The following is a 12,682-nucleotide window of genomic DNA, read 5'->3' as shown; positions in this document are numbered from 1 at the left end:
CTTTTTAGAAAGTAAAAGATTAATATTTTTCTTGCATTTTACAACCAGAATACACACTTGCCCTTTGCTTGGCTTCATGCCCTATATCTGCCTGCTACTGAACATTCTGATCATATCATATTATTCTCCCCCCCCCCTCTTTTTGGTGATGTCTTTCAGCAATTGGAATAGGAAAGAACATTCAAAGTTTTGTTTTGTTTTTTTAAAGACAAATTGTACTCCAAACACAAGAGAGAACAAACTATAGAAAGGACTTCATTATTACTGACAGAGGAGTTTTCGGTATCGATTTTAAAAATAGAAGTTTTGTAATCTGGATAAATTTAAGAGAAAGGCAGCATTGTCCATCATGAATATTCCATCCCAAATATGTGGTCATTTGACAACAATTTTATAAACTGCAGATTTGTCTTTTAAAAAATATTTATAGCTGAAAGACATTGTTATAATCTCAGGTGTGATCTCCATGGGTCAGGCATCTCTATTTAAATCCAGCAGACCTCTCTCAAAGATATTGAAAAGTGTTGGGCCCAAACTCTTTTGTTTCTGTGTGGCACCAGGGGATTCAAACCCCTGCCTGCATGGATCTCCAAGTACAGGAGTTGGGCCCCTGCTGTACCACAGTGCATCTCCTCCATGAGCTGCTATGGCATCATGTGTGTTGTGTGCAGGGTGTGTCCTGGGAGCATGCCTCATCACTGTAAGTAAATTGGTTCCTTTCATTTTTGTGCCATGGTTCAGCCTGGCCCAGACCTAAAACTTGGAGTGTCCTCAGAGAACAAGCAGGGGGAGAAAGATCTGCCCAACAGATCCTCACACAGCTACAGCTCTAGACATCCTTGCCCAACACCAGAGATCTACACAGGAGTTGCCAGGTTCCTGACCTGTTCTTAGACCTTCCTCGTTACCCCAGGGGCCATAGGAATCGAGGAGATGGCAAACCAGGTAGGAGCTTCAGGACCACCAGCAAAATGCCCATCAATCTGCAAGTACAGCTACATGGGAGGACAAGGAAGCACATGTAAACACTTGACTGGATCAAGCTAGATGAGAGCTAGAAAGGATGGAGCTTCCAATTCCTAAATAAATTCTCCATTTGAGCCGCTTCACCAGTGAAGCAACAACTCTACCACAAAATCTTCCTGAACTGGGAAAATTGGCAATGTAGCTAAAATGGGAGCATCACCATGTCATCTCTGTAACATCACCATACCCCCATGTGACTGGTAGGCACCAGCAGTATTACCATGGACATGGGAATGTGCTGCTGCTGTTGATTCATCTTGTGTTTTTTGAAGCAGTATGTTTTTTCTCTCCCTCTAGGATGCACACCTTAACATGGTGAGGGGGTTTGAGAGTGCTGAAGAAGCTGAGAGCAATACCATCAGGAGTCTAGACCAAGAGGCTAGACTCCTAGCAGGGGCACCCAAGGCGGAATGGTCAAAGCTGAGACACCAGACTAAGATGCATCCAAACTCAGAGGAAGGCAAAGGTAAACCTCCTCTGAATACCTCTTACTACGAAAACCCTAGGAACAGAGTATCCAAAATGTAACACAAGATAGTGCTGGAAGATGAGGCCCCCAGGTCAGAAGACACTCGCCGAGCTACTGGGGAAGAACAAAGGACAAGTACGAGTAGCGCTGTGACTAATGGGTCAAAGCTAAACGAAAGCCCAGAGGCTGATGCACACAGATGCGAAAGGAGAGTCCGGAGTTGTACAATGCACACAATAGGAACATGGAATGTGAGAAGCATGAATCAGGGACAGTTACGGTTAGGGTTAGAAATTGTCAAGCAAGAAATGGAACGTATCAACATTACAATACTTGGTGTGAGTGAATTAAAATGAATGGGACATTTTCAATCAGGCAACTACAAAATATTTTATGCAGGAAATGAGAAATTAAGAAGAAATGGGGTTGCTTTAATAGTGAGAAGTGTAGCAAAAGCAATTAGGAGCTACAACACAAGGTCTGAACGACTGATATCAATGAGATTAAATGGGAAACCTATTAACATAACCATCATCCAAGTCTATGCTGCAATGGCAGACACAGAAGAGGAATTGCAGAGATTTGACGCGGAAGAAATTGATCACACACCAAAACAAGATGTGCTGATAATCATGGGGGACTGGAATGCAAAAGTACAGAACAGAGAAGAACTAGGAGTTGTGGGAAATGGGGCTTAGGAGACAGAAATGAAGCAGGAGAAAGACTTATTGATCTCGTTAAGCCAATAATTTGTTTCTTGTGAACACGTTTTTGGAGCAACCAAAAAGACGACTGTACACGTGTTGTTCTTAGGTGCCTTCAAGTCAATTACAACTTATGGCAACCCTATGAATCAGCGACCTCCAATAGCATCTCTCATGAACCACCCTGTTCAGATCTTGTCTGTGGCTTCCTTTATGGAATCAATCCATCTCTTGTTTGGCCTTCCTCTTTTTCTGTTTTTCCCAGCATTATTGTCTTTTTTAGAGAATCATGTCTTCTCATTATGTGTCCAAAGTATGACAAGCTCAGTTCTACCATTTTAGCTTCTAGTGACAGTTCTGGTTTAATTTGTTCTGACACTCAATTATTTGTCTTTTTTGCAGTCCATGGTATGCACAAAGCTCTCCTCCAACACCACATTTCAAATGAGTTGATTCTTCTCTGCATTTTTCGCTGTCCAGCGTTCACATCCACACATAGAGATCGGGAATACCATGGTCCGAATGATCCTGACTTTAGTGTTCAGTGATACATCTTTGCATTTGAGGACCTTTTCTAGTTCTCTCATACCTGCCCTCCCCAGTCCTAGCCTTTTTCTGATTTCTTGACTGTTGTCTCCAGTTTGGTTAATGACTGTGCCGAGGTATTGATAATCCATGACAAGTTCAGTGTCCTCATTGTCAACTTTAAAGTTACATAAATCTTCTGTTGTTATTACTTTAGTCTTTTTGACATTCAGCTGTAGTCCTGCTTTTGTGCTTTCCTCTTTAACTTTCACCAGCATTCGTTTCAAATTATTACTGGTTTCTGCTAGTGGTATGGTATCATCTGCATATCTTAAATTATTGATATTTCTCCCTCCAGTTTTCACACCTCCTTCATCTTGGTCCAATCCTGCTTTCCGTATGATATGTTCTGTGTATAGATTAAACAAATAGTGTGATAAAATATGCCCCTATCTCACACCTGGTCCGATAGGGAACCAATCGGTTTCTCCATATTCTGCCCTTACAGTAGCCTCTTGTCCAGTGTATAGGTTGCGCATCAGGACAATCAGATGCTGTGGCACCCCCATTTCTTTTAAAGCATTCCATAGTTTTTCATGATCTACACAGTCAAAGGCTTTCCTGTAATCTATAAAGCACAGGGTGATTTTCTTCTGAAATTTCTTGCTCCGTTCCATTATCCAACGTATGTTTGCGATATGATCTCTGGTGTCTCTTCCCTTTCTAAATCGAGCTTGGACATCTGGCATTTCTCGCTCCATATATGGTAAGAGCCTTTGCTGCAGAATCTTGAGCATTACTTTACTTGCATGGGATATTAAGGCAATAGTTCGATAATTACTTCATTCTCTGGGATCCCCTTTTTTTGGAATTGGGATATATATTGAACGCTTCCGGTCTGTGGGCCATTGTTTAGTTTTCCGTATTTCTTGACAAATTTTTGTCAAAATTTGGACAGATTCAGTCTCAGTAGCTTGTAGCAACTCTATTGGTATGCCATCTGTTCCTGGTGATTTGTTTCTTCCAAGTATTTAAAAGCAGCTTCACCGTATTCTCAGAGAGTAAAGTTCAAGGTTTTAAAATTCTCTCATCACCAATATAAGTGTCAAAATGACACAGCCATCATTTGTTCTCCTAAGTGTCAAAATGAGACAGTAATCATTTGTTTTCCTCCACTGGAGTAGGGAAGATCCCAGGTAATTGCTTAATTAGGTGAGATATCAGATTAAGTTTTATACAGTTATAAAACTGTGTAATTGAGTTCTGAGAAATAAAGTCTATTTTTAACTATTTCTGATTGTTCATGGATTTGTTCATGCATTTGATGCACAATTTGTATGTCTGTTCTGTTTTTTCTCTGCTATGATTGTCTTGACAAGCTATGTTATTTGACATATTTATGCTCGTTATCAGAGACTATTCTCCAGTTGCTCCCAGCTTCTGAAGTTGGGGAAGTGACAGTTGGGGAAATGGCTTTCTCTGTAGGGGCACCTAAATTCTGCCTGGTCTCTTGGTCTAATCCAGCCTTTCCCAACCAGTGTGCCTCCAGATGTTGTTGGACCACAACTCCCATCAGCCTCAGCCAGCATTGCCACTGGTCAGGAAAGATGGTAGTTGTGGTCCAACAACATCTGGAGGCACACTGGTTGGGAAAGGCTGGTCTAATCCACTGTAGATGACAGATCAAGAATGTTCATTTGTCCAGAATTTTGACTAATGGTTTTTTATTTGTTGCCAGCTGAGGCTTTACTATATTTTACTGTTTTGACTGCTGCTCACTATTGTTTTGATTCTTTGGTTATTTATGATGTTTTAGTTCAGAGGGTAGGTTTTGAATCTTCCAACACATTTGCAAACCAGAGAAACTGTTCTGGGCTTGGGCACCCACCCATCGCACAACCAAGCACACACACTTTGACCTGATCTGTTTGCTACAACTGAATGCTTCTTTCAATATTAATTTCAGCAGGGGGAGGGGATTCTGTGGGCATATATGCGCACACCATGTTGGCCAACCCCATTTTAGTTCTTAGTGTTACTTTTTTTAATCTTAGTTGTTGTAAGACACCTAGAGAATTTTTAATTGATTAGACAGAATCTCTTAAAGCAATTCATCCAGAAATCACTTTTAGTTGTGTTGAAAGCTTCTGCACTTCTAGCAAGACTTTTAAACAGCAGTTCCTCTCTTTCACAAACTGTTTCTCCATTGTAGAGGTGCAGAGACCTGTATTATCTATCTCCTCCCACAATGTCTTATATAATGGGATATGGTTTAGTCATGGGAGCCAATATTTCCTTGGTGCTTGGATAGCCTTATTTTTTTCCTTTAGTGCACTTACCAACGCAAATCTTCTCCCCTGGATTTCTCCACCTCCACCATTACACTCCTCCCCACCCACATATTTTACTTGCTCCCCTGTAGGTTTATCATTCATGACGCTACACTAAAGTTGTTGTTGACAAATCTTACAAGTCAGAACAGATACCATATTCTCATTACAATCATACTCCATCTCTGTATACAAGGCTGAGCAGGTAAAGGTTTTCCAAAGTCCTTTTCTGTAAAAACGACACCTATTTCATAGGGCCTAGCAAAATGAATTTGATAGTATTGACTCCAGTGTGAAATGTGCACTCATCATTCAGCATGCAAAAATTAGTTTTAAAAACGTTAAGCCACTTTAAAAATGCTGAGTATGTCATCAGTACAATTCGTTGCCTGCTACAGTCACACCAAAACATAATATGTGGCTATTACAGGAATGCTGGTCATGGCTCTGGGACTGTTTTATTTCCTCCAGGACAGTCTAGAACACTACAAAAACTCACAAAGCTAATTGGATTGGAGACCCTGGCAGGACCTCCAAAAGGAGTGTGTGTGTACCACAGGCAATGATAACTCTACAATGCTATCACCAAGTTTCTAAAAGCTATTATCTGTACATTGCGAAAGTAACCACAGAATAAAAAGGAATCAATTAAAATCTCAGTTAGGTTGAAAGGTTTAGCAGCAAACTGGCTACCTAGTGGATAGACTAAAACAAAGACATGGCAAAAAGAAAAGAAACTTTTATTCTTGAGAACTTTGGTATAGTTCTAAAAAAAACCCTACGAGAACCAGGGGGTAGGGGGGAAAGAGGATGGAACCTGCAGGGTGGATCAAGGGAGGCTCCTCCCTCCTTCAGAGAAATTTCTTATGGATCCAAATTTCTGTAGCTGGTATAGCACAGTGGGGAGGAGAACCTGGTTGGGAGTCCAGCGTTTGTGAGTTCAAATCCCTGCTCATGTCTCCTGGGTGTCAAGGGCTAGCTAAAAATTACCCCTACAGGGAGTGGCTCAGGGTTTAGATGCCCTGCCACCTGTGCAGCCATGGGTAAGCTGCATAGTCCCAAGGAGCCCAGTTGCCTCCAGCTGGCAGTTGTGGACAAGGAAGGGGCTGGCTTGTGCAGCTGTGGCAAGCTGAGCAGGCCCTAGTCAGCTGGGGAGGACTAGCCTCAGAGGGAGGCAATGGTAAATCCCCTCTGAATACTGCTTACCATGAAAACGCTATTCAAAGGGTAGCCATAAGTTGGGATCAACTTGAAGGCAGTCCATTTCCATTATATCGCTTCAGACTACAGGACTCACATGACTGAATGCTCCTCTGGGGAAAAAAACAATCCCTGCACATAGAAGGCACATAGAAGCCTCTTTCCGTGGCTTACTAGTTTTCTGTGTGACAGAATCTTATCGTTATGGGAGGGCATTCCATCATGTGAGCATTCATCTGCAATCTAAAGTGGTACACCCCATACACTGGTTTATCAACTCAGCTGTTTGTTAAAACTAGTACTATATCAACAAAAAAATTGCAAAAATGGGTTAGTGCATATGTACTACTTTGAAACTAAAGCATCATCTTAGGATGTAGAAATAAAGCAAACAAGGCTAGCAAATAAATACCAAAAACTTTTATTGGCAGAAAAAGAACAATAAAAATTCCTTCTCTTTCTCCCCACACAAAAAATGAAAACAAGACAAAGTCTTTACACAAGATACAGGAAATCGTTGAAACCGAGTGACACCTAGTGATGAGCACCAAGTTGATCAGACTCCACTCTCCCACATAGTTAAGATAAGGGAGCAAGCTCTGACAGGTAGTTGTTCAGGAGTGGGTGTTGAACCATGGGAACCTGGTACAACTCTGTTTCTCTCCCTTAAAGACTAAACATCAAGTAAGCCAAGACCCAGAGCTAATACAAAACCCCAAAAACAAGTTGGTAATGAAACCAGATGAAACAAAATTTTCAGTCAATTATCTGCTTTATTCTTCATTCTCTCAGGCAAGCACTCCCCCTTTTAAAAAAATGGACTGATTCCGGATATTTTATTAACACATAACCAACCAACTCCCCAATAAACAAATCATATTAGAAAGAGTGGTGGTAGATTATTTCCATTTGTGCTTTAAATATCAATGATTGCTTTGGAGACAGTTTAGAGGCAGCCTCATTTTATGTGTGTTGTAACTAATGTCCTACTGCTAGTTATTTTCTGGGATTGTCAAACAGATTACTTTGCCAGAGGTTCCCAAATTCTTGCTAATAGTGCAGTTACTAGAAATGAGGAAGGGGGATGTGGGCAGGGATTCAGTGCGATTTGTGGTAGGGTTACAGGAAGGAAAAGCTATGCACAGTAGAAGCAGCAACAGCAGTCCGCTAAAAGGGAAGATGGAGCAAGAAAATTAAGTTAGTCATGTTTTTTTCACAATTACATAGTGCACCCTTGAGGACAGATCCATTAAAGGAACTGGAACTAACTTTGAGTTCTTTTAAAAATGAAAGCCTAGCATATCAAACAGACTGGCATTCCTGTAGCTGTAACGGACACTCCAAGAAAAACTCCTGGATGAGGACAGTAATTAAAAGACATATTAACAAATGGCCAAGATTGGGACCGGGTCTATTTTTATCACAAGCAAAGACAGAACACTGAGACATCAACAGAACACTCAGTGCCAAGGTAAGAGGCATGTATATGTTGCTTTTATCTTAAGCAAAAGTGGGGGGATCATTAAACCATATCAGCCAAGTCAGTTTTATGCTTTAAAATACAGTATTTCCCTCAAAAACTTACTTTTAAATCAATTTAAAGTCACATTAAAAAACCCTCTTCATTTCTTTGCAGAGGTACATATCATGCAAAGAAACAACTGACATTCCTTACCCAGTGAGAGCCTACGCTGAAACTTATTTGAATGAACTTGACCCTCCTTGGCTGCAGGCCAGTGTGCAACGTCACTGAATGACTTAACAGAACACAGTGTTCTTGGCACATACACAAAAATGTGTTGAAAGCCATGCTGGAGAGAATCTAAGTATAACATTTCACATTAATAAAAAGAACAAGTAATAAAGAGATAGTAAACACAAAGCCAGAAGTAGTAATCTGAATGTTCGCTTGCTGAAGGAAGTTGTTTTTAATGGTCCTCGGTGCTTTCCTCACTCCCACTTCAACAGATAAGTAAATTTACGGACTTGATTCTCTGAACTGAGCCCCACACCTTCAGTCCCTCTTCAAATCCAAACCCACACACATTTCCTTTCCTGCTTTCCCTCAGTGCTATACCTGGAAAATTCCAACTCACCTTTAAGCTTATAAGAGAAGGGAGTGATAGCCTATTAAACCCAACAACAATTCATGACTCACTTCCTCTAAAAATCTTGATGCAGATGCTGCACTGTAAGCTTTTCACACAATTCTTCTGTACAGAATAATCTATGAAATTATGTCATTTGTAAATGGGTTACGGTTACCCTGTCACGAGATCAAACAGCAAGTAACAGGGAAGGTACCAAAATCAATTTAATTTATCATGAACTCAGTGTACTTCCTCCATGTAAATAAGCTGGTATAACCTCCTCCCCCACTTCCTCATTTGGGATTTCCCCGCATTTTCTTCCCAATGTCCTGTGCCAAGTTCTTCCTCTCGTTCCTCTGTGCACTCACTCAGTTTCTGTCTGTGATGACCTACTTCTTCCTACCCTCTCCTTTAGTAGTGATGGGTCAAGCTAAGCTTTCAGATCTTTCTCTAGTCTAGTGCATCTGTAAACGAAAGATGTGAAGGAAGTCTGAAAATTGTTTACATATTTACAAGGCTGAAATCACCATATAGATTTGCATAATTTACAACAATGAACTGGTGTTCTTGCTATAGAATTTGAGTCTCTGATAATGTTTTCTAATTCAATGTAAGATGAAGGGGGTATAATTAGGATAAACGGCATGACATTATCAATATGGAATTCTATGCACAATTATTTAGGAGTAAGCCCCATTGAACTTGGTAGCATGCACACTGAGTAAATTGTACATGCTAGGATAACTAATTTGATAATGTAAAATATGCATATCTGGATGTGTGCTAATTTATCCGCATATTACCGCACTTTGAGCACAAAATGTATGTGTTTCAGCACAGCAAACTAACAATTCAGACTTCGTTATCAGATGAAGTGACTGATGTACAAAAATATTTTTTCATCTACTCATTTTAAACTTGTACTAGCCAGCTCAAATTCTGCCAAAAACAGCACAAACAGCATAACACCCTGGAGCCTGTTAAAAGTCCAACTCTGCATTTTAAAAAACAAACATAAGCCTAGCCAGAGTTTAGCATTAGCCTGAGCTACCTCAGTTGATTTCTACCTGTAAAATAAATTCTGCAGAAGCCTTATACCAGTCAGAAATATACAGTATGCCATCTTTGTTTAATTTTTTTTAAATGGTTAAATCCAAAATGACAGTGCTATCCCTGGAGAGCTTCTGCCAGTCAAGGTATACAGTACTGAGCTAAATGGATTCATGGCCTGAGTACAAGGCAGCTTCCTATGTCCCAAGTACAAAATAGTGACACGACACATTTTTAAATTATGCAAGTTTTGCAGTAATATAGAATGCTTCATCAGCTCTATATTACAGCTCTATCCACAGAATGGAAACAGAAATTTACAGTTCTGTCAAATCATACTAGATTAGAGCCAAACTCAGTCATGCTTACAGTAGGCCCATTGAAATCAATGGAACTTAAATTAATCATGACTGGATTCACCCCATTGTTTCACTTATTTCTTTAAATGAGAGGCTGTACTATATTGACCAAGTCTTGAAAAAACAACAAAGAATCTTATGGTACTTTAAGATTAAGAAATGTATTATTGCATAATCTGTCAGTCTTTGGGATGCCACAAGACTGTTAGTTTCTCTTGCTGCAACAAATTAGCACGGCTACCTCTAAGCTAATTGCTGCTGATCTTCTATTACATTTTTATTGTAATTCTGAGATTTTAATTATGATTTTTTTATATTTGTTTTGCACAGCTCCTTTAATATTTTCTTATGTTAAACCACCCTGTATTCTAGAAAGGGGTAGGGCAAGATATAAAAATATCAAATAAATAAATGTGCCATATCACTGAGACATCACATTGTTTACTATACAAGTAAGTGTTTCTATATTGTTTAAGTTGTAGCTATTTGCCGTTCAATTTTAGGACCTACCCTTACCTTATTTATTTGCATCTATATAAACCACAACTTAGTTAAGAGTACAGTTAGATAAACAGAAACAGAAAATATTAGAAATTCATTAAATTAAAGGCAGTAAAACAGTTTCTACAATTAATATTCCATAAAATGACTGGGCTACACTTCAGAGAAAGCTGTCTTTAGCAACAACAAAAGTCCTCAATAGCCACCTAAATATCAAGATGCTAGGCACTTGTTTAATTTCAGTTGGTAACTGATTCCAGGGGACTGGAGCTATACCAGTTTCTAGTACATACTAAGCACACTTCTGGGGCATGCAGAACTGTTAGCAGAGCCCCCTTTGAGTAGTGCAGTTGCAGGCAGGAATATATGGGGTTATGCGGTCCCTTGGGTAATCAAGTCCCAAGTTCTTCATGGTTATAAATGCTAGACAAAACCTCAAATTACATTTGGTAGCTTGCTTGCAAGCCAATACAGCTCCTTCAGAAGAGGTGCTACATAGTATTAGTGGGCTACCCCAATCAGCAATCTAGCTGCTGCATTCTGCACCAGGTGAAACTTATGGTCTAAGCGCATGGGAAGCTCCTCAAAGAGTACCTTGGAGTAATCAAATTTTGGAGGTTACCAACGCCAAGATCACAGAAGCCAAACTATTTCAATCAGGTAACAGCTGTAGTTGTCTTAACAAACAAAGCTGATAAAAGCCACTCCTAGACACCACGGCCTCAAGTAACAGTGATGGATTCAGGAGCATTCCGATTATGTAATTGTTCCTTCAGAATGAGTGCAACCTTGTCCAGAACAGGTTACTGACATATCCTGAATACAGAACCACTCACCAATAGGGCCTCCATCTTGCCAGGATATAAACTAAGTTTATTATCCCTCATCAAACCCATCATTGTGATCAGACACCAGTTCAGAGCTTGCATGGCCACTCCCGATTCAGATGTTACAGAGAAACAGAGCTGTGTGTTATCAGTATACTTATGATGCTTTGCTCCAAATCCACTAATGATTGCTCCCAACGACTTCATATAGATGTAAAATAGCACTGGCAACAAAATAGTGCCACACCACAAATGCTGAGGAACATTCCTCCAATGCTACTCTCTGGAACCAACCTTGCAAGAACCACCGTAAAACAATATTGCAGACATTCATGCACAAAGCCAGTCCAGGTGGATACCACAGTCAATGGTATCAATGCCAGAGAGAGAGGAAGCAAGATCACACTCTCCTTCTCCTTCTCCCAATAAAGGTCATCCATTAGGGTGACCAAGGCAGATTCGGTCTCAAAATCAGGACTGAACCAAGACTGAAATAGGCCTAGATAATTAGTTTCATTTAAAATTCTTAGCTTGTAGCTAAGACAGTACAGCAGGGAGGAGGCTCTATTCCCCACATACAGGAGATTATATTCACTTGCAAGGAAAGCTTTGTTCCAGAGTTTTATTTGTGTAATAGTGCTGCTGTTTGTTTATTATTATTACTAATAATAATAATATTTAAATTTATATCCCTTCCTTTTCTTTAAAATTTATTTTCTTTAAAATTGAAGAATAAAAAAATGTTTAAAAGAGAAGAAAGTACACTATCTTCCATAAGCAATCAGCTAGGCATTCTATCTGCATGCATTAGGAGTGGGGGATGAAGTAAGGGTGTATGTATGAATATGTTGTTGTATAGGTGGGTATGACTGGAGATAGTTACAAGATTGTAGCTTCTATCCTTTCCCCATGTCTCTCATCATCAGCCAGATAGTATATGATAAACACTACTGGATATATTACTCATCACACACTCTACCAGCCATTATTCCTTCACCTTCTCACTGCTTAAGATTGCCACTTCTCTGTCTTCAACCATTGAAGGATGGGTCCACTGGTTTCTAAAATTTAAACACAGAGTCAGCTATAGAGTGTCTAGGTGGAACAATGTGGAAAGAAACATATACAGTGGTACAATGCTTCTGGCTTTTTAACATTATTCAGAAACAGGCAAGGGACAGACACAGGTAAGCAAAGCCTCCCTGGCTATGTTACTATGGAGGATACAATATACAGCCTGCAGTGTCATGCTCCCAGTCCACCTCTCCACGTGCAACATTTAAATGGTTACCACCTATCTGATATAGGAGAAAGATGTTTAGCATCCATAGCACCGTTTTCTGTTCAACATCACTATGGCAGCTGTGTGCATGGCTGTATTGCCTTGGTAGGAACAATTTGTCACTTAGATTCTTACCCACAAGAAACTGTTATTTGCTCAAAGCAAGGAACAAATTGCAAGGCAGCCTTTATGGCTCAATGGTAGAGCATATACTTTGCAGGCAAAAGGCCCCAGGTTCAGTCTCTTGTATCTCCAGTTTAAAAGGGTAAGATAGCTGGTGATGTGAAAGACCCCTGCTGGAGACACTAGACAGCAGCTG

General features: G+C 40.0%; 2 protein-coding genes across 4 annotated transcripts in view; one reads left to right on the top strand and one right to left on the bottom strand.

Annotated features, from left to right (window-relative positions):
* Window positions 1-12,682, bottom strand: part of SPIDR (scaffold protein involved in DNA repair) — a 313,219-nt gene that overhangs the window by 254,079 nt on the left and 46,458 nt on the right. The gene's annotated exons all lie outside the window — the stretch shown is intronic.
* LOC133371201 (ethanolaminephosphotransferase 1-like) overlaps window positions 7,504-12,682 on the top strand; it is a 160,598-nt gene continuing 155,419 nt past the window's right edge. Inside the window, exon 1 of the mRNA XM_061598376.1 lies at window positions 7,504-7,725. The gene's annotated coding sequence lies outside the window, so the exon portion shown is untranslated. The remainder of the gene's footprint in view (window positions 7,726-12,682) is intronic.

Source organism: Rhineura floridana, chromosome 1 (genome assembly GCF_030035675.1).
Source record: "Rhineura floridana isolate rRhiFlo1 chromosome 1, rRhiFlo1.hap2, whole genome shotgun sequence".
NCBI lineage: Eukaryota > Metazoa > Chordata > Lepidosauria > Squamata > Rhineuridae > Rhineura > Rhineura floridana.
The sequence above is the reverse complement of the archived record's forward strand: the minus strand, read 5'-3'. Positions and strand labels throughout refer to the sequence as shown.